Source organism: Balaenoptera physalus, assembly GCF_965194825.1.
Source record: "Balaenoptera physalus genome assembly, chromosome: 11".
Taxonomy (NCBI): Eukaryota; Metazoa; Chordata; class Mammalia; order Artiodactyla; family Balaenopteridae; genus Balaenoptera; species Balaenoptera physalus.
The window spans coordinates 99,486,471-99,503,034 of NC_138896.1; the positions used below are offsets into that span (position 1 = coordinate 99,486,471).

Here is a 16,564-nt window from a genome sequence, read left to right on the forward strand (position 1 = left end):
AGGGATGGTTCCTTCTGAAAGATATGAAGGAGAATTTTTTCCAGGTCTCTCTCCTAGCTTCTGGTGGTTTGCTAGCAATCTTTGGTGTTCCTTGGCTTATAGATTTATCACCTCAATCTCTGCCTTCATCTTCACATGGAAGTCTCTCCCTGTGTGTATGTCTCTGTTGTCCACATTTCCCCTTTTTATGAGGATACCAGTCATATTGGATTAGAGCCCACCCTAATAACCTCATTTTAATTTGACTAATTACATCTACAACAATGCTATTTCCAAATAAGTTCACATTCTGAGGTACTGGGGGTTAGGACTTGAACATTAAATTTGGTGGAGGGACACAGTTCAACCGATAGGACAAAGAAAAAGTAAACTAGCTGCCCGACAATTTTCTTGGGTCATGGAAAAGAAAAGGAAAAAATAAAAATAAAACATAATAATGAAAACAAAAGTCCACTCATCAAAACTAGTATCCTGATTCACAAGAATATGTAGTGAACACCTACATGGGGTAGGCACCCCCTAATCATGGAATTAATTGAAATTCCCAAGTGTTTTAATTTCTGAGAGAAATAAAAGCTCCCACATTGTACACCTAATAAACATGATCTAATATTTTTCACTAAGTGAAATGGACTAAAACCATAGAATCACCAGAGCCATAGGGAACTCTACAGACCATCTGGAGTCAGGGATGAAGAAACTGGAGCCCAGAGAAGTTAAATGATTTAAGGTCACATGGCTAGTTCGTGGCAGATTAGAGACTGAAACTGTGATCCCTGGTTTTGATTTCTAATGCAATGACCTTTCCATTGATCCCAGAGTAAGGGGCTGATCATGCCCTACTACTCCAGGTTATAGATCGTCACCTGATCTACTGCATGCCTGCCATTAGATTTCTATTTGTAACTAAAAGTTGTCTAAACCACTAGTTGGGATTGAGGTATATAAGGAAGAAAAGAAGCAAATAGACTTCCACCGCCTCTCCTCCAAACACAAGTCTTTGACATTCTCTAATGATTAAAGGAGTAACTATCAGAGCTTAAAGGGGAAATCGTACCTTTTCCATGGAGAGTTCTAGAGGACATTACTGAAAACAAGTGATCAAACTTAACATCACTAATTGGAGAATAAAGACGTCATATGCCTCCTGATAGGATGCAATAGCATATAGATTCACTTACTAAATGTTGTCCCAAAGATAACCTGTATCTTATCAAAACTTTAGGATTAACCTCTAAATTTACAGAAAATACTGGGAACAAAAGAACAGGGTAAACAATACCATGAGGAGACAATCAGACAAAGCTAGAATGTGGGACATTCTAAAAGTCAACTAGCTTAGTCTCTTCAAAAAGTCAATATTATTTAAAGAAAAAAAGATATGGGAACTGTTCTAGATAAAAGAGACTTAAGAGAGATAACAACCAAAATGCAGTGTGTAGACTTTGATTAGATCTTAATTAAGAAAAAAAAAAAGACACTGAAAAGACATTGCGGGGACAAATTTTAAAAGCTGAACATGGATCAGATATTTGATGATATTTAGGAACAAACAGTTAAGTTTCTGTGTGATATAATATGGTAGTTAAGTAGGAGAACATCCTTATTCTTAGGGGTGAATTGTCTAGAAATCCACAACTTACTTTCACGTGATTCAGCAAACAGAGCAAATAAACATATTATCATAGATAAAGATGGCAAAATGTTAACAATTGATTAATCTAGGTAATTATTATTTGAGTTACCTTGTACAACTCTTTCAACTCTTCTATGTGTTTGAAATTTAGAAAGTTGGAAGAAATAGGGTTAGGCTAACTTTTTTTTTTTTTGGTGAAGTATTTCTATAACAAAAATAGGAAAATGGGGGCTTCCCTGGTGGCGCAGTGGTTGAGAATCTGCCTGCCAATGCAGGGGACATGGGTTCAAGCCCTGGTCTGGGAAGATCCCACATGCCGCAGAGCAACTGGGCCCGTGAGCCACAACTACTGAGCCTGCGCGTCTGGAGCCTGTGCTCCACAACAAGAGAGGCCGCGATAGTGAGTGGCCCCCACTTGCCACAACTAGAGAAAGCCCTCACACAGAAACGAAGACCCAACACAGCCATAAATAAAATAAAAAAATAAAATTTAAAAAAAAAATAGGAAAATGAGGTGAATGAAAGACTCTACTTTCTTCAATAACTTTTATTGTGCCCTACACAATAGTAGGAGTTAAATAAATATTAGGGATTAAATAAATGATTGCTGATTTTGAATTCATATGACCAATACTGCTGAGAGTTAGATTATCCTTCAATAGAGGGCTGATTAAATAAATGACGGTGTGTCCCTACAATGAAAAAACCAAGCAACCATTTTCTTTTAAATGAAGAAATTCTTTAAGTACTAATTTAGAAAGATCTCCAAGATATATTTTTAGCTGAAAAATGCAAGGTGCAGACAGTGTATATAGGCTAAAAGTTATGTTAATATATTTTCTAATATGTGAATATACTATCCCTGAAAGAACACACACAAACCTTCCTACTGCATCTGTGAAAAAACCACAGCTACCACCATACTCAATGAAAGCTTTCCTCCTAAGATCAGGAAAAAGAAAAGGATATGTACTTTTCACCATTTCTATTAAACATTGTACTAGAAGTTCTAACTAGTGCAATTAGGCACAGAAAAGCAATAAAAGACATTCAGATTGGAAAACAAGAAGTAACACTATATCTATTCACAGAAAACATGATCTTATATATTGAAACCACTAAAAAAAAAAATCCACCAGAAAAACTCTTAGAGCTAATAAAAAAGTTCAGCAAAGTTGCAGAATACAAGATCAATAAACAAAAATCAATTGTATTTCCATACACTAGCAACAAACACCCACTAGGAAGGCAATAAAAAAACAGAAAATTATGAGTGTTGGTGAGGATACAGAGAAATTGGAACCTTCATACACTGCTGGTGGGAAGAGGAAATGGTGCAGTTACTGTGGAAAACATCTTAGCAGTTCCTCAAGAAGTTAAACATAGGGCTTCCCTGGTGGCGCAGTGGTTAAGAATCCACCTGCCAATGCAGGGGACACGGGCTCAACCCCTGGCCTGGGAAGATCTCACATGCCGCGGAGCAACTAAGCCCATGTGCCACAACTACTGAAGCCTGCGTGCCTAGAGCCCATGCTCTGCAACAAGAGAAGCCACCACAATGAGAAGCCCGCGCACTGCAACAAAGAGTAGCCCCCGCTCACCGCAACTAGAGAAAGCTGCGCACAGCTTGCACAGCAACAAAGAACCAAAGCAGCCAAAAAAAAAAAAAAAAAAAGAGTTAAAGAGGTACCATTAACCCAGCAATTCCACTCCTAGGAACATATTCGCCTACACACAAACTTGCACGTGAGCATTCACGGCAGCATTATTTATAATAGCCGAAAGCAGGAAACAACCCAAATGTTCATCAGTGGATGAATGGATAAAAAATGCGGTGTATCCATACAACAGGATATTACTGAGTCACAAAAAGGAATGAAGGTATGATACGCACTAGAACATGGATGAACCTTGGAAACATTACGCTAAGTGAGAGAAGCCAGAAACACAAGTTGCCACATATTGTATCATCCTATTTATATTAAATGTCCAATGCTGTGGTTGCCAGGGAGTTGGGGGAGGGGGCATTGGGAGGTGTATAAAGTTTCATTTTGATGTGATGGGGTATTCTGAAATTAGATTGGGTTGATGTTTGCAAAACACTGTGAATATACTAAAAACCACTGAATTATATACTTTAAGATGGTTAAAACGATGAATTTTATGTTTTATGTAAATATGTTTTACTTCAATTAAAAAAATTTTTTTTTAAAGTATTGGGTGGCTTCCCTGGTGGAGCAGTGATTAAGAATCCGCCTGCCAATGCAGGGGACACAGGTTTGAGCCCTGGTCCGGGAAGATCCCACATGCCGCGGAGCAACTAAGCCCCTGCGCCACAACTACTGAGCCTGCGCTCTACAGCCCATGTGCCACAACTACTGAACCCGTGTGCCACAACTACTGAAGCCCATGCGCCTAGAGCCCGTGCTCCCAACAAGAGAAGCCACCACAATGAGAAGCCTGCACACCACAATGAAGAGTAGCCCCTGCTCGCCGCAACCAGAGAAAAGCCCACGCGCAGCAACAAGACCCAACACAGCCAATGATACAATAAATAAGATAAATAAATTTATTAAAAAAAATTTTTTTAAAGTACTGGGCCCCAGAGAAGGGAACTGAATGAAGGGGGGAAAAGAATAGGAGGGAAATATTCACTTTGTACACTCCTGTCCCTTTTGAATTTTCTACGACGTGAATTTGTAAAACGCACAAAAAATGTAAAGATTTAAAAAATAAATTGCTGGGCTTCAATTTTTACTGACAAAAGGTAGTAAACTCCAGATCTGGGGATTAATGGATGATTACCAGATTTTAAAATTGCCAACTTTCAGAGCCTTTAGAAATAGGATAGCTTCTCCCATGTCTAGGCAGACATGATTGTTTCTGCCTATGGATCAGATCATCTCTCAAAGCCCCCTTTCCATCCTACATTCTAAAAGATCAAGATTTCTGAGTGATGAGACTGGGTGGCATAATTCCCTTCCTCAATCAATAGCAAAGGATAGTTACACATTATAAAGTTAACCCCATTTACCTCTGCCATGTTACTATGTGATGTGAACACCAGGCTGCTTCCACTGGTACCCATTCATTCCTCAGCTGAACTAGGCTGAATTCTCTCCGTGTGTGTGTGTGTGTGTGTGTGTGTGTGTGTGTGTGTGTGTGTGTGTGTGTGTGTGTGTGATTTTCAGAGTCACTAAACATCAATGAAAATACAGACACCTAGACCACACCTAGACCCAATGAATCAGAATCTCAGTATCTCGGTGGGCAGGACCCAAGAATGGGTATTTTAAACCACTGTCCTACTCAAAAGAAGTGCAATGTTAGAAGCAGGTGAAAAGAGTTCAGAGGTGGGAGGCGCCTTACTTAGTTTTCATATACCTAAATGTTCTACCTCTAGGACAAGGAGTCAGCCATTTACGAGAGGGATCTTTCCCAGGACCTCACCTGCCTCAGGTCTTAAATTTCTTCATTGCAAGGAGCTACTCCTGTGGGTTAAAGCAAGGTAAAACAGGGGCTTCCCTGGTGGCACAGTGGTTAAGAATCCGCCTGCCAATGCAGGGGACACGGGCTTGAGCCCTGGTCCGGGAGGATCCCACATACCGCAGAGCAACTAAGCCCGTAAGCCACAACTACTAAGCCCACATGCCACAACTACTGAAGCCCACGCGCCTAGAGCCTGTGCTCCGCAACAAGAGAAGCCACCGCAATGAGAAGCCCACGCACCACAACGAAGAGCAGCCCCCGCTCGCGGCAACTAGAGAAAGCCCGCATGCAGCAACGAAGACCCAAGGCAGCCAAAAATAAATAAGTAAATAAATAAATTTTTAAAAATAAATAAATAACCTAATTTTTAAAAAAAAGCAAGGTAAAACATTAAGCAAATATCAGTTCCTAGGGTCTCAGTATGAATTACAGTATGAGTTTGCTTTCAAACCCATTAACTGACCGCAAGGCTCCTAAAGGCCAGGACACATTAGAGGAAAGTTTTAATGTGGGGTTAAGACAGGGATGGGGTCACAGCAAAGCATCACTGATTTAGCCCAGCAAGTCAGAGAGACGCTCGTGAGTGTGCGTGGGGCATGTGGGGTGGGGTAGAGGTGACGTCTTGGGAAGTTTGCAGGAGTATTAGTTATACACTCCTTGTGTAACAAACCACCCTAAAATTGGTGGCTTAAAACAATGGTTTAGTATTTCTCACACCTCTGTGGCTCATACAGGTCTCACCTAAGCTCACTCCCATGGCTGCAGTCAGCAGGGGGGTCAGCTAGCGCTGGACTCCAGTGGGCTCAGCAAGGGAATGTCCTGGGCCTCTCTCCTCTCATGATCTCTCACTCTGGGATTCTTCATAGCATGGTGGTTGCAGGGCAGGGTTCCAAGAGGCAAAGGCAGAAGACGAAAGGCCTCTTAAGGCTCCTAAACTTGCATACAGTCACTTCTGGTACATTCTGTTGGTCAGTGCAAGCGCCTAGACCAGCCCAGACTCAAGGTGTGGACAAACAGTCTCTACCTTTTCATGAGAGTAGCTGTCAAATATCTTTGCCACGTTTTTCAATCTCCCACAGGAGGCAACATGAAGACCCTAGACATTCAGAGAAGAGGCTTCAAATTTGATGAGGGGAAGTGAGAGACTACTGCTAAGAGGCGGTCCAAAGACATGAACACTGCCCAATTCAGACCTTTTCCTTGGACTCACCTACTGTACACACCTCCTTAAATCCAAAGGAGGGAAGAGCCAGACAGTACACGTCTCTGCCTTTCACTAAATCTACAGTAGCAATTTCTATTTCCCAGTAAGGAAATGTGAGTTCTTAGCAACTCTAAACTGATTAAAGTCACATAAAATTTAGCATTCAAGTGCAAACAGAGATTGCTGGCCGGTCAAGAATGGGGATGGTCTCTCCTACAGAGTCTAAGCATCTACAGTTACTAAGAGTCATCGTTTGGCCCCATTTTTACAGTGTTGTGCTTTTCACATATTCTATCATTTAATCTCTGTCCTATGACAAAGGTACCAGTATGAGTCCCAATTGATTAATGAAAACAAGGCCGAGGGAAGTTAAGAGACTTGTTCAAGGTCACTTGAGCTGGTAACGCAGAGCCGGTATTCACACCCAGGTAGGCTGACCCAGCTCCCACTCTTTTAACCACAACACCACCCTGCATTTACAAGTGTTTGTTGTCGATGATGATAATGTAGATGGTGATGATGGCTTTGTTCTTTCAAAAGCCAAGATATACAATGGTTTTCATTCTGCTTCTTGAAAGGAAATGATCGTGCAAAAAGAAAAACATCCACAGAAATACCATACAAACTACTACCGATGGTCATTTTCCATGGGAATAAAGAAAACACCTATGGAGTGCTTCCTAGCTGGTGGTCACTGTTCTAGGTGTTTCTATATGTTGCTGTCTTTAAGGTACATACTGTCCCCAGGGAACAAGATGAGAAAAGAGGGAAAACAAAGGTAATCAGACTTACCCAGGGTCACGCCACAGGTCCTGATTCTTAGGTTCTTCCTAAATTGCTACTTTTCAAAAGGATGTTTATAACATAGTTATTCTTTTCCTAACCATACCCTGTAAACAAAAGTTAATTTGAAGATATTTTTCCAAAAACAGCCAAGCACAGGATTTGAACAAACACTGGCCAAGTTATCTTGTGAAGTTATCTTGATCAGAAACTTTCAGCCATTTGAGGACCAAAAGCTTCTCTGAGAATTTAAAAAACAAATTCCTCAAATTCCTCAAAGCCACCAAAAATGAAATATTCAGTAGTAATCTTTGATACAACCAGTTTACTTGGGAACAGACATAACAGTTCAGGGAACAGAAATTATTTCAGATCCGAAGTCCTAGTAGGAAAAGCTGAAGGAAATAAGAATTGCACAGTTATAGGGAAAACCTTAGGTAATTATGGCTTTTTAAAAAGGCTTTAGAGACTTTTTAATTCCCTTTAAAATAGAGAGACTGAGAGCCATTCAAAATAGAATTGTCACAGATAAAGCAAGGCGTATCAGCAATGTTAGGACAGACTGTCCTTCCCATTCTGCTCAATTAAAAGGTTTCAATATTGGTCCAGGTGAACCTTTTGTCTTCCAGTGAGCATTGAGTACCAGACCCTATCCAAGCTGCTGATCACGTACGTTTTACACAGCATAAAATTCACTCGCATTCAGTGTATAATTCAATGATTTTTAGTAACTTTACCAAGTGGTGCAACTATCATCATCAGTCAGTTTAAGTATAGTTTCATCTCCCCTAAGAAGCTCCCTCATGCCCACTTACAGGTGATCTCTGTTCCCAGTCCTAACCTCAGACAACCACTAATCTAGTTTCTGTCTATAAATTTGCCTTTTCTGGTTATTTCATGTTCATACAATATGTGCTTGCCTGTGTGTGGCTTCTTTCACTTAGCATCATGTTTCTGAGGTTCTGACATAGCCTGTGTCCGTAGTTTGTTCCTTTTGGGGGCTGAAAAGTATTCTGTCGCATGCACCGGCCACATTGTGTTTATACATTGGTCAGTTGATGGACAGTGGGTTGTTTCTAGTTTGGGACTATTATGAACAAAGTTTCTCTGAACACTTAGGTGGGATTCTTTGTGTGGATACATGTTTGCATTTCTCCCGAGTAGACGCATAGGAGGAGAACTGCTGGGCACACGGTAGTTTTATGTTTAACTTTTTGAAAAATTGCCAAACTATTTTCCAAAGTGGCGTGGCCGGTTTTTGAGACGAGGAAGATCATTCGCTCGGAACTGGTCTAAAACCCAGCTGCTACTTCCTACTCGCCCCCAACCAGAAGCACTAGCCTGCACTTCAGTGAGCTCCAGTCTGCATTACAGGTGTGAGGATAATAAGGGTTAGGGACAGAACTGCTGGAGTCACCATGATAGCTTTCCCTGGGCGGAAAGACTTCTCCCTAGGGAGACTTTCTAAGAAAAGTCATCACGGGCATGCAAAATTTAAAGGAACAGAAAATGATTCCCATATAAGGCAGCCTGTAGTAACTGTTTACTGGATCCAGAGTTTCTGTTTGGGATGACGAAGAGTTCTGGAAATGGACAGTGGTGATGGTTGTACAACATCACGAATACACTTAATGCTACTGAATTGTACACTTAAAAAATGGTTATGATGGTAAATTTTATGTTACGTATATTTTGCCACAATTTTTTAAAAAGCAAAGAACAGCACCTGGCCACATCATTCCTTTGCATAAATCCTTCATTGTCTTCCTACTACACTCAGAATAAAATTCAAATTCCTTACCAAGGCCTATAACATCCTGCACAATCTGGCTCCTGCCCCTCTTTCCGCCTCTGCCATTCTTGGTCACTTTGGCCTCCTTTCTCTTTCTTGAACCTTGAGCCTGTCCTGCCTCTAGGCCTTTGCTCCTGCTGGTCCCTCCCTCCAAGGCGCTTCCCAGTTCTCCCAGTGGACTCGGCCTCATCCTTCAAGCCTCAACTCAAATTCACCTTCTCAGAGAGACCCTCCTTAGGTAGCATCCCCAAGTCTGTCTGTCTCTCTTCCTCCATGCTTTGTTTATTTCCTTCCTAGCATTTACTACAAGCAGTAATTATCTTGTACTATTTTTTTGTCTCCCTCCCCCAGTGGAAGTAAGCTCCATGGTGGCGAGTTCCTTCTCTGTTTTGCTTACCCGCTACCCCTAGCACAAACATACTGCCTGGTACAGAGCAAGCCTTTGAAAAATATTTGTTGACTATGATAAATAAATAAAAAGAGCTCTCAAGTGTCAAGGAGTGAGACTTAATTGCATTTTTAACTATGTTAAGCTTGCATTTAAACATTCATTTTGAAGTTGATTTTTTAATAAAAAATAATAGCCCTCACTGGCCTAGTTTCACGCTAATGATTTTTACAAGATTCTTTCCCACATACAAGTGTGATATGGAAAAAAATAATCTGGGAAAATGTATTTGCCTTGTATAAATTATTACTTTCTAAAAACCACTTATAAGAGTTAAACAAAAAAGATTAAGATATTTCTGAAGTTCCTTTACACACAAATTATATATTTTAAAAAAAGATCATAGAAAAAGGAATCACACACCCTTCTAATAAAATATTTTCCATAACGCCTTTGCTTAAAGTCAAAAGAATGAATACTAAATTCTAAAATTATAATGGGGAGTAGACAAAAAAATTCCCAAGAGAGATGGAAGAAAATCGAATTCACATATTAAAATTCTATAATATCTGTGGAGTCTTCACTCTTGTATTCTGGCTACATGGTAAGTTTACTATTTGTAACAAAAGTGACAAATTCAGAATTTCTTACCCAATGGCAATGCGCCTATTGGTCAAAACTGCAAAATGTAAGGAATCCACTCTAATTCCGATCCCCTATCCTCTGGGTATTCAGTGCCCTACCACTATAGCACCCTGCCTTGAACTGTCATCTAAGGCAGCATTTCATCCTCTTGCCCCAGTTAAAACCTACTTATTCTACGTCCAATTCTTCAAGCCAGTGCTATAGGCAGAAAATCTGATAAACTAAACCATAACGATGTGTTAATGGAACCCAAAGCATTTATGTGCCACCACAGATTGTCCACTAACATATGTTAGCAGTGGCCTCTTAAAGACAAAGGCTTAATAAGAAGGCATGGCTGCATGGCTTCAGTAGTGAAATCCAGGGAGCACCAGAGGAGACAAAGGTTTTAGATGAAAAAGCAGAGCCTGAGGCACCCACAAAACACAAAGAGGAGATGACCAGTAGGTTTTGGATTTGTGAGTCTGAGACTCAGGAGAGAGATTTGGGCTGGAAAAAAATAGACTTGGGAACATCAGCCCATGAATGATCATTAGAACCAGGACAGCATGAGTACCTCAGATTGTCCAAGAAAAGTGTGTCCAGTTAGAGGAGAGAATTACTCCTCTTGCTTTCTGCTGGCACCTTTTTCTGTCTGCCTCTCTCCCAGAGCCTGCTGCCATTCCGGCCACCTCCATTCTTTTTCAACTCAGCAGCAAGAGTGGTCCTTTTGATGACTTGATTCTTTTCCTCAAAACTCCCCAAAGACCACCCCCATCTCCCTGAGAAAAGACCAAGTCTTGACAATGGCTTACAAGGACTACAGGATCTGGACATTGTTTCTCTGACCTCATATCCTAGGGTTCACTGCATCCCACCACCGGGGGCATTCTTCCTGTCCTCAGACAGCCCAGGCTCACTCCTTGCCTTAGGGTTTTTGCACTTCTGCACTCTCTGCCTGGGATGCTTTTCACTTGTCCTATTTTTTTTTTTTTTTAATTGGGGTATACTTGTTTTACAATGTTGTGTTAGTTTCTACTGTACAGCAAAGTGCAGTTCCCTGTGCTATACAGCAGGTTCTCATTAGTTATCTATTTTATACATATTAGTGTATATATGTCAATCCCAATTTCCCAATTCATCCCACCCCCTTTTCCCCCTTTGGTGTCCAAACGTTTGTTCTCTATGTCTGTGTCTCTATTTCTGCCTTGCAAACAGGTTCATCTGTACCATTTTTCTAGATTCCACATATATGTGTTAATATATGATATTTGTTTTTCTCTTTCTGGCTTACTTCACTCTGTATGACAGTCTCTAGGTCCATCCAGGTCTCTACAAATGACCCCATTTCATTCCTTTTTATGGCTGAGTAATATTCCATTGTATATATGTACCACATCTTCTTTATCCATTGCTCTGTCTATGGGCATTTAGGTTGCTTCCATGACCTGGCTACTGTAAATAGTGCCACAATGAACACTGGGGTGCATGTGTCTTTTTGAGTTATGGCTTTCTCTGGGTATATGTCCAGTAGTGGGACTGCTGGGTCATATGGTAATTCTATATTTAGTTTGTTTTTTTTTTTTAGCAGCTGAACTGTAGCTCTTTTTTTTTTTTTAACATCTTTATTGAAGTATAACTGCTTTACAATGGTGTGTTAGTTTCTGCTTTATAACAAAGTGAATCAGTTATACATATACATATGTTCCCATATCTCTTCCCTCTTGCATCTCCCTCCCTCCCACTCTCCCTATCCCACCCCTCTAGGTGGTCACAAAGCACCGAGCTGATCTCCCTGTGCTATGCGGCTGCTTCCCACTAGCTATCTATTTTACATTTGGTAGTATATATATGTCCATGACACTCTCTCACCCTGTCACATCTCACCCCTCCCCCTCCCCATATCCTCAAGTCCATTCTTTAGTAGGTCTGTGTCTTTATTCCCATCTTGCCACTAGGTTCTTCATGACCTTTTTTTTTTTTTTTCCTTAGATTCCATATATATGTGTTAGCATACTGTATTTGTTTTTCTCTTTCTGACTTACTTCACTCTGTATGACACACTCTAACTCCATCCATCTCATTACAAATACCTCCATTTCATTTCTTTTTATGGCTGAGTAATATTCCATTGTATATATGTGCCACATCTTCTTTATCCATTCATCCAATGATGGACACTTAGGTTGCTTCCATGTCCTGGCTATTGTAAATAGAGCTGCAGTGAACATTTTGGTACATGACTCTTTTTGAATTATGGTTTTCTCAGGGTATATGCCCAGTAGTGGGATCGCTGGGTCGTATGGTAGTTCTATTTTTAGTTTTTTAAGGAACCTCCATACTGTTCTCCATAGTGGCTGTATCAATCTACTTTCCCACCAACAGTGCAAGAGGGTTCCCTTTTCTCCACACCCTCTCCAGCATTTGTTGTGTGCAGATTTTTTGGTGATGGCCATTCTGACCAGTGTGAGGTGATACCTCATTGTAGTTTTGATCAGGCTCCCTGACTTCAAACTATACTACAAAGCTACAATAATCAAGACAGTATGGTACTGGCACAAAAACAGAAATATAGATCAATGGAACAGGATAAAAGTCCAGAGATAAACCCATGCACCTATGGTCAACTAATCTATGACAAAGGAGGCAAGAATATACAATGGAGAAAAGTCAGTCTCTTCAATAAGTGGTGCTGGGAAAACTGGACAGCTACATGTAAAAGAATGAAATTAGAACACTCCCTAACACCATACACAAAAATAAACTCAAGGGACTTCCCTGGTGGCGCAGTGGTTAAGAATCCGCCTGCCAATGCAGGGGACATGGGTTCGAGCCCTGGTCCGGGAAGATCCCACATGCCATGGAGCAACTAAGCCCGTGTGCCACAACTACTGAGCCTGCACTATAGAGCCCGCAAGCCACAACTACTGAGCCCATGTGCCGCAACCACTGAAGCCCGCGCACCTAGAGCCTGTGCTCTGCAACAAGAGAAGCCACCGCAATGAGAAGCCCGCGCACCTCAACCAACAGTAGCTCCCACTTGCCGCAACTAGAGAAAGCCTGCACGCAGCAATGAAGACCCAACGCAGCCAAAAAAAAAAAAGAAAAAACTCAAAATGGATTAAAGACCTAAATGTGAGACCAGAATCTATAAAACTCTTAGAGGAAAACATAGGAAGAATACTCTTTCACATAAATCACAGCAAGATCTTTTTTGACCCACATTCTAGAGTAATGGAAATAAAAACAAACAAAAACCAATGGGACCTAATGAAACTTAAGAGCTTTTGCGCAGCAAAGGAAACCATAAACAAGACGAAAAGACAACCCTCAGAATGGGAGAAAATATTTGCAAATGAATCAACGGACAAAGGATTAACCTCCAAAATATACAAATAGCTCATGCAGCTCAATATCAAAAAAACGAACAACCCAATCAAAAAATGGGTGGAAGACCTAAATAGACATTTCTCCAAAGAAGACATACAGATGGCCAAGAGGCACATGAAAAGATGCTCAACATCATTAATTATTAGAGGGATGCTTTTCTAGATACCCACAGGTCGGTTCCTTTCCCTTTTTTAAGGCTTTGCTCCAATATCATAATCTCAGAAATGCCTATTCGGATCTATTCTTTCTTTAAATTCCCACCTCCCCCTACCCCATACTCCCTACGCCCCTGTTCTGTTTATTTTTTCTAAAGCACTTATTAACATCTAGTTTTGTACTGATTTATTTTATTATGTGTACACTTAAAAATGTCTCCAAGGGAAGGGAGTTTTGTTTGTTTTGTTTGCTAATGTATCCCAAGTACCTAGAATAATGTCTGGCATACAGTAGGCTCAATATATATTAGTTGAATGTCAAATGAAATCTAAGAGAGAATCCTGAGGACTTGAACATTAAAGGTTAGGCAGAAGATCAGCACCCGCCTTTCCCCTCCCACCCTCCGCAAAAGAAATTGACAAGAAACTTCTTGAAAGGCAAAAGAAAATTAGGAGATTATGATTTAAATGAATAAAAGGGAGAAGATGTTTCAAGAACAAAGAGGTGGTCAGGAGTGTCAAATGCTGACCAAGAGTCAAATGAGATGAAGACTCAAAGACATCTAGTGGATTTAGGAACAAAGAATGTCTTCACCTTGGAGAGAGAAGTTTCAGTGACATGTAGCTAAGACACATAGGAAAAATTTCAACAGAGCTTACTGGAAGTTAAGAGAAAAGAAAAGAAAAATTTAAACCATGAAATCATCAAGCTTATAAAATACAGATATTAGATTTTACAGTTTGTTTCAGTTGTTGATGTATAACAAACCATCCCAAAACTTAATGATTTAAGACGGCAACAATTAGATTATCACTCACCATGTGGGTTGGTTTCATTCAGCCAGGCAGTTCTTCTGCTTCACATGATGGCAGATGAGGGTGCAGTCATCTAAGGCAGCAGTCAGCAAACTTTGCTATAAAGGGTCAAATAGTAAATATTTTAGGCTTTGTGGGTCATAAGGTCTCTGTCATGGCTATTCTACTCTGCCATTGTAGTGAGAAAGCAGTCATAGATAATATATAAACAAATGGGCATGGCTGTGTTCCAGTAAAACTTTATTTACAGAATCAGATGGCAGGCCACTTTTGGCTGAAAGCCATAGTTTTCTCACCCTTGATTTAGGGGCTGAACTAGGGTGACACATCCAAGGTGGCTCACCGCTGGAGTGCCTTGTTACTCCTCAGTGTGGCTTCTGCATGTGGCTTGGGCTGTTACAGCATGGTGGCTGGTTCCAAGAATGAAAAGCAGACGTTGACAAGGCTTCTAAGGTTTAGCCCTGGAACTTTCACACCAGGAGGCATGGTTCCCTGGAGGCTACCAAATGTAACAGACAACCACACAACTCTCAGAGTTTTGCTTATTAAAGCTGTACTCCATTGCACATTCCGTCTAGAGACCCTCACCTAAGGAAAAGACTCAGTGACTTGTAAAGCCATCCTTTCCATCATCAATCCTTTCAAGAGTTCTTTTTTTTTTTTTTTTTGTACCATCAACTGAAAGACTGTATGATTTATTATTTTAAGACAGCCAGAGGAATTATTTCCTTTCCATTAGCCTGGGAAACTCTAGGTCTTCTGACACTCACCCTTGAAAATGCAATTTCCAACACACTGTACTTAAGCTATAAAGCACAACCCATTAACCTTAGATAAGTATGACACAAAAGGGGTATTAGTACTAAGATGAAAACATCCATACTGAACTACTTGAAGATCTATCAGAGTGATGTTATTTTGCAAAAGTAAGTGAATTATAATCTATATGTTCTATATATTATATTCATATGTAATATATCATGTAACATATGCATATATTAACATATAATCTATATGTTCTATATGTAATCATAATTGATGTTATAATCTATATAAATAAATATTCATTTACTCTCTCATCAATTTAAAAATTATTTCTTGAACACTTATTAACTGTTAGATCTTTACTAGGTTGTGGTGATTACAGCCATCACCTTGCTCTTAATGCAGGCTGATAACCTATTAGGTAACCTTGAGCATACAGTAAAACAAAGATTGCATGAAATCAAATAATTTCCAGGGGACTGAAAAAAAAGGGAGGAATTTAATTATCATAAAATTTTTGAACCATAGGAGAACTGAGAGCATATACATAATTTTAGGTTGATAGTCTAGTGAACCAATATGGTTTGATGTATCCAGACTACTTTAATCAAATACTATCATTATACTGATAAGAAAATAATACTTGAATACCTACGAGAAGAACTGATTCTACCCTTTAAAAATATGACCAAAAATTACTAAACATGCTGTCAGGTTTGTGTGGTTGTATGCCAGGGGCAACAAGACACTACCAGGTGAACATATCTCATCTTCCCCATGTTAATTTTACTTTAATATTTTGGGAGAAAAAAATTTTAACTGATGAGGACTTTATAATTCTTATCACAATACAGTGAAATGATGAAATATTTTAAAGGCCTTTACAGGTGAAAATTAAAACAATCTCTATTAAAAAACAGTCAGGTGGGGCTTCCCTGGTGGCGCAGTGGTTAAGAATCCGCCTGCCAATGCAGGGGACACGGATTCGAGCCGTGGTCCAGAAGATCCCACATGCCGCGGAGCAGCTAAGCCCGTGTTCCACAACTACTGAGCCTGCACTCTAGAGCCCACGAGCCACAACTACTGAGCCCATGTGCCACAACTACTGAGCCCATGTGCCACAACTACCGAAGCCTGCGCACCTAGAGCCCGTGCTCTGCATCAAGAGAAGCCACTGCAATAAGAAGCTGTGCACCGCAACGAAGAGCAGCCCCCGCTCTCCACAGCTAGAGAAAGCCCGCGTGCAGTAACAAAGACCCAACGCAGCCAAAAATAAATAAATTAATTAAATAATTAATTTAAAAAAAAGTCAGGTGAAAGTGGAAATAAAAACCACAACAGGAGTATTTCTTACAAAAAATAAAGCACTATATATGAGAATTTATGGCAGACATTAGAGCAGTGATCAAAGAGAAATTCATAACCTCAGATACTTATATCCATAAAGATAAATGAAGGAAAACAAGTGAATGACACTCCAACTCAAAAAGCTAGAAAAACAAAGTCAACCAAATAACTTAAG

General features: G+C 40.2%; 1 protein-coding gene across 16 annotated transcripts in view; it reads right to left on the minus strand.

Moving 5' to 3' along the window:
• The window catches only part of LOC309637538 (uncharacterized protein), a 136,236-nt gene that overhangs the window by 91,255 nt on the left and 28,417 nt on the right, over window positions 1-16,564 (minus strand). For all 16 annotated transcript variants that reach the window (XR_014250597.1, XR_014250598.1, XR_014250599.1 and 13 more), the window contains one exon: window positions 14,281-14,375. The gene's annotated coding sequence lies outside the window, so the exon portion shown is untranslated. The remainder of the gene's footprint in view (window positions 1-14,280; window positions 14,376-16,564) is intronic.